Genomic DNA, 12949 nt, shown 5'->3' with positions numbered 1-12949 from the left:
GAATCCGTAGATCACTTTGGGGGAGAATTGACATCTTAACTATATTTAGCCTTCCTATCCATGAGCAGGGAATGTCTTTCTACCTATTTAGATCTCCTTTGATTTCTTTAGCAATGTTATGTAGTTTTTTGTGTATAAGTCCTTTACATCCCTAGTTAAGTTGATTCCTAAGTATTTGATTCTTTTAGTTGCTATTTTGAATTGAATTTTTTCCTTAACTGACTCCTGAGCTAGCTCATTGCTTGTTTATAAAAATGTTACTGATTTTTGCACATCAATTTTATATCCCGCCACCTAGCTGAATTTATTAGCTCAAGTAACTTTGCTGTAGATTTCTCAGAATCTTCCAAGTATAGTATCATATCATCTACAAATAATGAGAGTTTTACTTCTTCCTTTCCAATTTGGATGCCTTTTATTTCTTTGTCCTTCCTGATTGCTCTAACTGGAACTTCCGGCAGAATGTTAAATAATAGTGGTGACAGTAGCTATCCTTGTCTTGTACCTGATCTTAGGGTGAAGCCTTTCAGTCTGTCTCCATTGAGTGCGATGCTGGCTATAGGTTTTTCATATATTCCCGTTATCATATTGAGATAGTTCCCTTTGATTCCTATCCTTTGGAATTTTTCATCAGAAAAATTTTGTCAAATGCTTTTTCAGCATCAATCGAGATGATCATGTGATTTTGCCCTTTTGATTTATTAATGTATTGCATTAATTGATTTTCTTGTGTTGAACCATCAGGGAGGGCAGGGTGAGGCTGTGTGATACTGTGGTGGGTGGGGGTGCAGGGGGGTAGTGTCACTGGTAGCCTAGGTATGAAGGTTAGTGCCCACAACGTTCATGCGCTGGTAACAGCCTGCAGGGAGCAGGGAGGTGGAGGTAGTGCTTGCGAGGGGTGTAGGAGAGGGGAGTTGGGCTGCACTTGGGGTGGGGGTGGGGGGCATGTATGTGCTCTGGGGACTGGTTGGGTGGGGGTGCCTGGAGCACGGGGGGGGGGGGGGGAATGGGAGCAGGTGAGAGGGAGGGGGAGGGTTCAGGTGTGTGGGATGTGGGGTGAATTGCAGGTCATCGGATTGCACTGGTGAGGGTAGTAAGCCCAACGAATGCAGCGTGGTTTACTTCCTAGACCTGTGTACCCATCTTTGCACTCCTGAGGGCTCCGCTGTTCTGCGCCTCCATGCTAGGTTCCAGCTTTCTGCCTCACAGTTCCTTGGCCTCTGCAGCTAGGGCTGCTGCATGTTGTGCAGAAGGCTCTACCAATTCAGCCATGCTCCCAGATTGCTGCCTCAGCACTCCTCCTGTCCCTTCTCTAACTTTTCCCTGGAGCAGGGCTAATCTCAGGCTGCTCTAGTTGGCCATCTTCCCGGAAGTCCAGTAGTGAATATTTTATCACAATTTTTTATTAAATATCATATCCTTAATATGATGTGTGAAGTATTAAATTCAGAACTGCAGGGTCTCAAGGATTGCATACTTAAAACAGGGTTTGAGATGCAGTTTTCCTTTGAGGGTTGTGAGATTTCTTTATAAGTAAAGGCTTTGAATGGCTGGTTGATTAACTAATGGACAGGTTATCTGGACTTGAGCAGTTATTTTAGAAAGGTAATTTTAAGTAGTGCCAGGTTCTCTGAGGGAATAATGAATTGAAGGGTCTTTCTTTTCAGAATAAAAACTTTGAATAGAAGAAAGCCATTATTATTCTACCAGGCTCACATGCTGAAAATTACATCTCTTATTCTTGCAGCTTGTTTCCATTAATAGAAAATGTTGCAAGACCTCACTATATAAGTTCTCTCTCTGTTGTTAGTGTTCTTAAAAATTTAAGTTTTTGCATTTTTACCAGATAGAGTGCACTGCTAGTGAAATGTAAGTTTTGGGTTCACTTTTCAGAAAAGCTGTTAGCTTCACTTAGGTCTGCTTGAGTACAGATTGCTTACCTAATCCCAACTAGTTCATAATTGTGTATTGTTGATTAGTCACGGACTATACTTGAGTATGAAGGTATTAACTATTCCTGGAAAAACTTTCTAAAGCCCGTAAGTCCTAGCAGAAGAATGTCTATAGCAACATCATTTACGTAAGAAAGAACACTTGATTTACTGTTATTATTTTTTCTACTTGATTTATGATTGTGTTGAGCCTTTTTTTTTCTTTTCTTTTCTTTGTATGCTGTATGACGGATCACATTTCATTCATTTTCCATGTGAGCATCACCTTAATTGCAGCACCATTTGTTGAATTTTTGGTTTTGTTTGACTTTTCGTTTGTTAGTTTGGAAAGTGCACTGGCCAGGAATCGAACCAGGTCTCCCCGCATGGCAGGTGAGAATTCTACCACAGAACTACCCTTGCACCGTGCCCTTGAGATTTTTAAAGTTCCATATCTGTTTTTGTCTTTTTTAGTTTACTATGACTGATTGATTAGTTTGGGAAAAAAATTATCTGGCAGTTTTTTTCAAGCTTATTTACCCCACTTCAGATCAGTTTTAACACATTAGATAGAGAAATTTGTTCAGAATCACAAAAGATTTAGAAGGGATTCAGATAAAGAAATAAGAATTTATGGAGGCTCTGAGGGACAGTGTTTAAGAATAAAAATGAAGAGACATTATATAACAATGTATAATATGATTGAACAGAATTTATTTTCCTAGCTTGCAGTGAGTGCAGTAGATCTTAAGATTAGTATTCATTTTGGACTCTTTTTTCAGTCTTCTTGAGCTGTTCTTGTGTATGCGGTGGTGTCATTTGCCTCCTCACTTGCTTCCTTCCTGAGTGGTACCAGCATCTTTAAGCCTACCTTTCATCTCTCTCCTTACCAGGTTTGCTGGTGTACAGTGGCTGTTTGTGGTCCTCATTTTGACAGATTGCTTGGTGTTAGTGTTGTTAGTCATGGCCAGAGCTTTTATTAATGATAAATCTACTTCCACCACTTTTACATGCATTATGGCTAAGGCACTTATGAGTAAGAAAGGGGCTGGGGGAAGAAGAGTTGTATGCATGAATCAGAATCACCTCGGAAGATTTTTTTAAGCTATACACAAAAGACCTCCATTTATTCTTTCCCTGGAGATTCTGAAGTTTCCCTAGTTGGATATAACTGCTTTTGTCACTTTCTTTTCCTAGACATATCTAGGAAATATTGGGAGTAGAAATTGTTACTTATTCCCTTTTTACTTGTGATGATGTTCAGAATTTCTGGTACTTGGTTAATTAAGGAAAGAGCTTCGTCTTTCATCTCAATTAATCTTCAGTGATTTGGGGAGAAGACTGTTTGTCCCTCCCCACCCCCCCACCCCCCTTTTTTTTTTTCATGGGCAGACATCAGGAATCGAGCCTGGGTTTCTGGCATGGCAGGCAAGAATTCTGCTTGCTGAGCCACCGTCACATTGCCCTGGTCTCCCTTTTTGAGACTAGTGGTGATAATGAGAGCAGCTGCCACTCCCAGTTTTTTTTAAATATCATCTTACTTGATAGTAGGCAAATTGAATTATGATTGTAACAGCTCTGTTCTCTTTTGGAAGAGTTGAACTTTATTTGGTATTTGTCCTCTCTGTGTTTATAGTATATTTGGGAAGAAAAGAGTTATTTGTTAAGTGACTGTGCAGCGCAATGTAAGACATAGTAAACATGGAAAGAGCTCAGAATATTCTTTCAGTTTTCGTTATCTGCTCCCTCAGTGGAGAATCTTTAGATTAGCTTCTTACTTCCTTTTTGTAAGTGGTGGTGTGGCTAGATGCTGGCTATATTGGGGACTGTGGTCTAAGGATTGTGCTCTGGGTTTCAGATTCAAGTTGTATTGTACAAGATTGCAAAATAGAACAATAACTTTACCTCGGGTTTATAACCAACTGATAACTAGCTTCTGGAAAGAGGAATGGGACACAATGCATTGCTAGTGATGTCACTAAAAAAAATGGCAGTTGTAATGGCTGCTGCTATAATACAGAATGCATCTATAAGGACATGTTTGCTCGTTAAGAAAGGATATATTCTCCTACTTGTTTGAACTAATAGTGGCCACTTATCTTTAGGTCTTGTTTTTTTTTTTTTAATTTTATTAATTAAAAAAAATTACAAGAAACAAACAATCCCAACACATACACTCAGCAATTCACAATATCATCACATAGTTGCATATTCATTATCATGATCATTTCCCAGAACATTAGCATCAATTCAGAAAAAGAAATAAAAAGACGACAGAAAAATATAACGAACAGAAAAAAAAAATTTTTACAGGCCATACCCCTTACTGATCCCTTTCATTGATCACTAGCATTTCAGACTAAATCTATTTTAACATTTGTTCTCCCTATTATTTATTTTCATTCTATATGCTCCTCTCATCTGTTGACAAGGTAGATAAAAGGAGCATCAGACACAAGGTTTTCACAATCACACAGTCACATTGTGAAAGCTATATCCTTATACAATCATCATCAAGAAACATGGCTACTGGAACACAGCTCTATATTTTCAGGCAGTTCCCTCCAGCCTCTCCATTACATCTTGGATAACAAGGTGATATCTACTTAATGCTTAAGAATAATCTCCAGGATAACCTCAACTCTGTTTGGAATCTCTCAGCCATTGACACTTTGTCTCATTTCACTCTTCCCCCTTTTGGTGGAGAAGGTTTTCTCAATCCCTTGATGCTGGGTCTCAGCTCATTCTAGAGTTTCTCTCAATCCCTTGATGCTGAATCTCAGCTCATTCTGGGATTTCTGTCCCACGTTGCCAGGAGGGTCCACACCCCTGGTAGTCATGTCCCATGTAGACAGGGGGGGTAGGTCTTGTTTAAAATATACATGCTGGTACTCATTTATGGTTCTTCTTCATTATGTTGAAATTATTTTAGTACCTTTTACGAGCAAGCTGCCTAGTTTACTTGTCTGTTCTGTGCTCTTTCTCCCCTCTAGTTTTTACTCTAGTGTTGTGGGACCTCCTAATAATGCTAAAACATTCATATAGAGGATAATTTCCATCTTCCTAGTAGGAGAAGCATCAAAAAGCAATTATTTCAATTGTATATGACAGCCTGCAGTAGACAGAAGCAGTTTGTTGCCTTAACAACATTCTCATTTTTCTTGGTCAGGTTCCATTGCCAAAAACATCCTTCGTACTTAGAGCCTGCAATATTGCTTATTAAAATGAAGACATATGGTCAATGACTTACAAGTTTAAAGCATTTCTGTGCCATAATGTAAAGTTAAAAATCGATTGTTAATTTGTATTTTCTTATTTGAGAATGTTATTCTCATTACATATCGATTTGGCTGAGAAAATTAAAGTGTTTCAAATCACTAGTTTTACAGAAAATATCATAGCTAAAATTTTCTCACAGTTTATTCTCTCTTTATAAACTTTTTTTTCTCCTTTCATTTCTGATAAATGCAGCAACACCTGGTAGTTATAGGCAAGGGGGAGTATAGATCTCTATTTTTGTAATATTCCCTATTTTAGAGGAAATTTTGTCCCTAGGTAATTCTGTCCAAATCTAATTAAACCTGACACAACTTTGTTAGGAAACAGAAATGGAGATTATTAGAATCTAAGTACCAAGAAATTTTGAATAAAGAGAGTGTTATTGTGGATGATGAGTGCTGAAAACTTGGCTTTTGGTGAATGTTCCACTTTATATTTTAAGCCTGAAATTACAGGGTTGTAGTTTCCTCTGATGACAGCTTCCTCTAATTTATCAATACCCTAAGAAGGAAATTTGTTTCCCAAGTATTCAGACTTCTTTTTAAAGGAATTTCTTTGTCTGGCATTTTTAGCCTGTGTATTGTGAAAGTCTGTTAAAACACACAAGGATCCGTTGATGATGACTTTTTTTACTTTTGGTTTCTAAAATTAATTCCTTTTTAAGAAATTAGAATAATATAATCTATTGTTAAGATAAATCCCTTCTGGTTATATGATAAAGTATTGCTTTTGAATCTTTGCTAGTTCATGATTTTCGATGTTTACTAAAATTGATCATACGTTCAGATTTAGAGAAATATTCGTGATAATGAACTTTAATACCTCAATTTTGCCCATTTCTATTGCGTGCCACTCTGTGTGAATATGTGTGTGTGTGTGTGTGTGTGTGTGTTCCAATTGACCACCAAATCTTCTTGACATATTCAGAGAAGAATGATATGGTAAATTCCATCATTAGATACCTCTTCTCAACAGAATACCTGAATTTGGGCCTGTATTCATTGAGTTTATAAACATGGTGCAGTTCTGTTATTTTATCTTGCAACTGTTTGGGATGTATCTTATGGTAATATACTTAATGAATGCATACAATTAATATAGCCCCTCAGATTTTTATTTGTTTCTGTTGTTTATTTTTGTTTTTGGATTGACTCTTAATGATTTGATTTTTATACTTAGTAGGATTTATAATTTCATTTCTGTGTTTTAGTTACTATATTATTCTTAAATTTGGGAAGAAAACAAACTTGTATGCCACAGTAGATTTCATTAGTTTATAATAGTAAATAAACATGTTTCATGGGTTTTCAAAGTGTTGTCTTTAAATAAAAATATGGTATTTCCAGATCTCATGAAATAAGTCATTACTTTTTGGATAGTGCCTCATACTCAAACATTTTGCAGTGGTTAGTCTTTCTATCCCAGGTTCCTCTTCTTAAAAATTCAACAGTGCTTCTGGCTTTTTACTTTAATTAGCTTTTTTGTTTGCCTAAGGTCTTGCAACTTTCTATTTAGGAAAAAAAACCCAGTAAGATTCAAGTTTCTTGAGTCCTAATACTCTACTTTTCATATTGTGCTCTGCTGCCTCTGTTTTTAGACAGTTTATTTTAAAATAATTTCAGGTTAAACAACAAATTTGCAGGAATAATATATCTTTCAGTGAGCTTTAATTTACATAATCATTTTAATTTTCAACTATTAGAAAATTAACATTGCTACCTTTTTCATCATCCCTTCTATATTTAGTAATTGGAATTTTAATGTAAGGAAGAATTGTTCCCTTCTCCTTTATTTATTCATGTCAGTATAGACTCATGATGGATATTTATTTTATTCTGTAGATTATATTCCATTATTAACATTAGTTTTTGCACAGAGTTTTCTCTAATTGGTCATCATGAGCACCTTGAAGTTGACTCTTGTGTTCTTTTACATGTCTGCATCATTTTTGAAGCACTTTCTTACTTTTCCAGCACAGCAATATGTTGCAACCTCAACTTACATTTCCTTTGCCTTTGTCAGCTGTTCCTCCAAGGAGTTCTTTCGGTCCTTTTTTTTTTTTTTTTTTTTTTTTACAGGATAGTTACAACAATAATACAAAACCCTTACTAAAAATCCAGCATACCTCCCACCTAGACACTCAGATCCACCAACTTAGAACATTTTGCTACATTTATCTGATTCCATTTAATGGAGAATAGCATCTAAAAATCAAGATCTGATTAGACGTTGTACTCATTAGTACTAGGGTAATTTGCTCTTTAATGCTAAAGTAATTATATATTTTTTCCCTACTCAGTTCCAAATAGAATTTATTTTAGCTGTGTCTATGAAGAATGAGATGAAGGGGAGGGCAGTTTTCTCTTGTTAACATGCTAATATTTTATGCTCCTGGACACTGGAGTTGGTTGGCAGAAGTGTTACATGAAGCAGCCGTTGACCACGGTGTTGTTGGTGTTCTTCATCATGGTGCCTTCATTTGGAAATCTTTCTCAGTTTTATTGTTCCCTGAGTAATTCAGATTTTAGAAAACTTTGGTCACAGCAACAGTTCTTAGCTTTCCTTGTCTGTGAAAGAGCATAGTAATTGCAAATGTTTATTTTAAGCATGATTCCTTACAAAAATACTGTAAAACTACCTAATGTGACTGATGTATTTTTTTCTCTTTTCATATTAAAAATCACTTGTATTTGCTCAAACATAATATGTCTTGAATTCTGTTAAAGATCTTTGAGCGCAGAACTGTAACTGCCCTTATTTTCTCTTAAACAGGTGACATGGCATTTGTTTACTTCCCCTGCAGGGTTCAAAGCATTTCTCTTTTGTCACCTCACTGAGATTCTACATGATTAAAATGTTATTTTCAAGTCTATATATTTTATTTTTTAATGCCAGCTCTGTGAAATTATATTTTATACCTAGTGAAGTGTTTGAAGGAAAAAATATGCTCCTTACCCACCCTCCCAATCGTACAGCTTTTTGTCTTTCTTATACATATACTTTTTAATTAACTATTTTTTTGGGATATTGACTGAAACATTAGAACAAAATGTTCATTGTGCACATTATTTGAGTTTCTCTTCTGGGTCTTTATAGTATTACCATTCCAGCTCATTTTTTTTTGTGTGGGTGCTTGGTTGTCCTACTGTGTAGTCAAGTGGAGTTACATAGAATCGACTTTGGTAGGAGATTGGCTGCATTCCAAGATTTCATGAGTAATCTTGCTTGGATATTTAATGAGTTGATGAAGATGGAACTGCTCAAAAAATCTGAATGCAGTGTCTATAGAAGGTTTGCAATTACCTCCTCTCTGTGAAGATAATATTTATTATGGGTAGCCCACATCTGTTTTCTGTTCTAATCTGTATTCGCAATGTGGTTTGCAGTATTTGGTAACGCCTCAGAATGTTAAACCCATACCATAACGTGGTTGAAGCAGCTGAAACCACGGAGACTTTGATTCAGATTTGGAAATAGCAGTAGAAGTGATAGAAGTCTTAATTTCTGTTATATACTAATTAAACCACTTTGAGTAATACCATGGAGTATACCCATAAGAGTTGCCAGAAGATGTAATTAATTCTGGCTCAACTTTTAAAGCATGAGAATGATCTTTTGGAATCACATAAAATGATTTAATTGTTTTGGGTTCTAGAATGTATAAGCAAGCTTTATTAAGATTAGTAGTATTATTTTGAATATAATAAGGCTTAAAACCATATTTACAAACCTAGTAATCTGTCCAAAACTTGTTGGATGTGAGAAATGTAATAATTATTTTCTTTGACAAAAAGCAGCGTGTTCTTGTTTGACCATGATGCTTCTTCCCACAAGAAAGCGATTGTGTGACTGGTACAAGAGAAATATTTAAGGGAGAAGCCAGTTTTCTAATAAAATTGCCAACTCCACAAAAGTAACAGAGAAACAGATTTCAGAAAGTGATCATTGGACTCCATAAAAAGGGAAATATATGGTTCTTTAGATGCAAAGCCTAAGAATCTTATTTTGTTTAAACTGTTGGTCTCTTAATATCTTCAGAGGATCCTTACAATTACCTTTCACATCATATCAACAAGAAGAATGGTAACAGCATTTGTTAATAATAATAATTATTGGTTTTGTTGTTATTTTTTGTCTCCTTGAACTTGTTTATCTTTTCTCTCTTCTTTTTTTTTTAAATTACGAAAAGTTTTAGATATGCAGAAGAGCAGAGTGAAGATTATGATGACTATCTAGCTGTAACTATTATCGGTACATGGCCAGTCTAGACTGCATATGTCTTAAGGAGTGGGCCAAGGAGATGGCAGAGATGGATTCTTTTATTAATGTAATTATAGTCTTAATTCTTCTATTTCAAGATAGCCAAAGAAGCAGACTTTTGTCCTTCTTACAAATCTCAGCTAATGCTTTAAAGAGACAAACTTGCAAATATGATAAAAAGAAAAAAAAAAATACAAGTAGAGTTTAATTAATTATTTTCATTGGAGACTGTTTTTTTGAAATAATTTTAACCTATATTAGAATTAAGTTTGGTAAAGCTGAGAAGGAAGGAAAGACCAAATGCAAGACCATATGTTTGTGGCTTTACTGAGTAGAGTGGGTCTAGGGCAAGCCTGAATGTGAGAGGTCTAGGAGTGATACATATCTGACCTAAAGAAGGAGCAAGTTAATTTCATTGTAATTGTATAGTCACCGCTGTGAAACACTGCTCCTCTGCAGTCCAATGCAGTAACCACTAGTACCATATGACTATTGAGCACTGAAATATGGCTAGTCTGAATTGAGATTTAAAGAGTAAAAGTATAAAATAGACAATAAGACGAAGTAGTATGCAAAAAAAAACCAATCTCATTAATAACAATTTAATATGATTAGATGTTGAAATAAAACTATTTTGGATGTATCAGATTAAATAAAATGCATTATTAAAATTGGTTTTCCTTGTGTTCATTCACTTTTTAAAATCTGACTTCTAGAAATTACACAAATGGCTTAATTTTGTGGCTCATATTTCTGTTGTACAATCCTGTTCTGGATCCAGCCCTGAGGTAAAAACCACAATGAGAATTGGAACCTTTCTGGGTTTCAGGGCTTATCCGGCATAAGAACAATCTTGTCTTAAATTTCTGAAAAAATAAACTTACTAAGTAAAACATTTATAGAGTCTTAGATAGAGCCCAGGGTATTCTGTAAAGTTTTCAGGAATTCTCTTAGTTGGGGCTTGGTATACTATGGCAATTTGTAATATCTGACTTAAGTTTGCATAAGAGTAGCCTCCAGAATGACCTCTTGACTCTCTTTGAAATCTCTTAGCCACTGAAACTTAATTTTGTTTCATTTCTTTACCCCCTTTTGGTCAAGAAGAAGTTCTCAATCTCACGGTCAGGCTCATTCCTGAGAATCATCCCATATTGCTAGGGAGACTCACATCCCTGGACATCATGTTACATGTGGGTGGGAGAGTAGTGAATTTGTTTGCAGAGTTGGTTAAAAGAAGCAGACTATGTCTGAGAATAAAAGAGGTTCTCTGGAAGTAACTCTTAGGTATAATTATAAGTGGGTTAGCTTTGCCATTGCAGAAATAAATTTCGTAAGGACAAACTTCAAGGTTGAGAGCTTGGCTTATTAAATTGGGAGTCCCTAATACTTGACAGAATATCAGTAATTCTTCAAATGGGCAAGTTTAATAGTACCATATTTTTTTCTCCAGTCCCTCACAGGACTTTACATATACTGTATTTTTTGCCCAAAATACTCAGGAATGTATCAGGATATTACCTTTACCTGTACAGAGTCATAAGATCTCATTCCATATTCTAGGTTCCATGTAGTTAGATGGTTTAAATACACTGACCAGAGAGATTAAATTAGATAGTATGCTACTGAAAATTTAAATTTTGAACAAAATAAACATCTCTTCCTTTGGTCTCACACAGAAATTGGACTTCTAAAATACAGAGAGTATCATCCTTTACCCTGTATTTACCTTAGTTTTAACCAGATCTGTTTCATTGAAGTCTGATCTCTTTTTCAGCTTCTTTAACAGTTACTGTATGGAGTAATGCTGCCTTTCAGAACTGCAGAACTCAGTTGTCACACAGATACCTAAAGTTCCAGGAAATTACCAGGTTATAGACAAAAAGCACAGCATCTCAGAATTTAGAAGTAACAGCTAAAACCCAGGAATAACTTTACAGTGAGCTTTATTGAACATTCTGTACTCCTTCATCATCAGTTGCCTAACTCCTGCCCCCTTTCTATCTCCTAATAACTTATGCTCTTAAATTCAATTCTCAGATTTGCTTGTTATAGATAGTTTATATTAGTGAGACCATACAACGTTTGTCTTTTTGCTTCTGGTTTATTTCACTCAACATGTTGTCCTCAAGGTTTGTTCACCTAAATACATGCTTCACAACTTCATTCCTTTCTGCAGTTGCACAGTATTCTGCCGTATGTATACACAGTTCTCCCTTCCAGACATCAGTTGATAATACCCTTAGGCTACCTCCATTCATTGACAGTCATGTGTATTGCTACCATAACACCAATGTGCAGTCCTTTTACTGTTAAACTCTATTTGGGCATTTGACATATCATAAGATATCGTAAAATGTATTTAGGAATGGTCTCTTGCAAGAAAATAAATATGAAATCTAAACTTCAGTCTCAAGTTAAGGAGCAGTCATTAATTTAAAAATATTTAATATAGGATTTGAAGTACTATTTAGTTTTTTTGACAATGTTTTTGATTTAAAAAAAAAAATTCTGTTTGAATAAGGATTTATGCAGTGGGCCTAATAGAAGTCCTGTTGTATCTTACAAAGACAAATAAACATTCTGCCAATAAAAATCTCTTCCATTGCATCTAAATCAAGTATTTTTTGGTATTTTCATATGAAAATGTAAGAATGTAGCACTGTTCTTCTCCCTCAATCTTCCAACTGTATTGTACAATTTGTAGGATGGGATGAAGCATCTGGTTGTCATTCAATCTAGCCAGTCATACTATTGACTTAGTTGGAATAGTACTTACTGAATTTGTGGATAAAAAATTAATGCTTGCCTATGGTATTATATTGATATCTGCCCTTTTATGAGGGGAAGAAGAAGAGGGAGGTTTTGTTTGCATGTGTATATTTTTAGTACTGGGATAATATTTCTGGAGGTAACATATTCTGGAGCAGCAAGAAGGAAAAATCTGAGAGAAAAATGTATGGTAGCCCATGACAGACTCTGGGATCTGTCCTGTAACTACTTGTTGAAGAGTGCTTTGAAAACTTGCTTTTTTATTTCTTTGCTTTATATATATGTTATATAATACAATAAAAAGTTTTTAAAAATTGAAAAATAATAATAAAGACATTAAAAAAGATTTCAGGAATGATTTCTAAATGTTTTGTTTGTTAATTTTTTTTAATAAATAAAAGTTAAAAAAAAGATTTCAAGCAAAAAAAAAAGATTTCTGGAGGTTCATTTACTTAATTTAGATGGTAGAAATTATCTCAGATGGGGAGCAAGTTTTGGTGCTTTGGAAGGCTTATTACTTCAGAATGGATGATTAATGCATGTTGCTGAAATGTCAGAGACAGAAAAAATACCTTTGCAACTCCTAAGGAAGTTGTTTACAGTGAGAATGTTAGCATGAATTTAATAGTGTTGCTATAGTTGGAAAGAATAGGTACATGTTAGTTTTGTGAAAATTAATTGTAGAGAGAATGTCCTCAGCGCCAAGGTAC

The 12949-nt window shown here is 35.2% G+C and overlaps 1 protein-coding gene across 3 annotated transcripts in view; it reads left to right on the top strand.

Moving 5' to 3' along the window:
- LRP6 (LDL receptor related protein 6) overlaps nucleotides 1-12949 on the top strand; it is a 242831-nt gene that overhangs the window by 142992 nt on the left and 86890 nt on the right. The window lies entirely within an intron of this gene.

Source organism: Tamandua tetradactyla, chromosome 7, assembly GCF_023851605.1.
Source record: "Tamandua tetradactyla isolate mTamTet1 chromosome 7, mTamTet1.pri, whole genome shotgun sequence".
Lineage (NCBI taxonomy): Eukaryota > Metazoa > Chordata > Mammalia > Pilosa > Myrmecophagidae > Tamandua > Tamandua tetradactyla.
The sequence above is the reverse complement of the archived record's forward strand: the minus strand, read 5'-3'. Positions and strand labels throughout refer to the sequence as shown.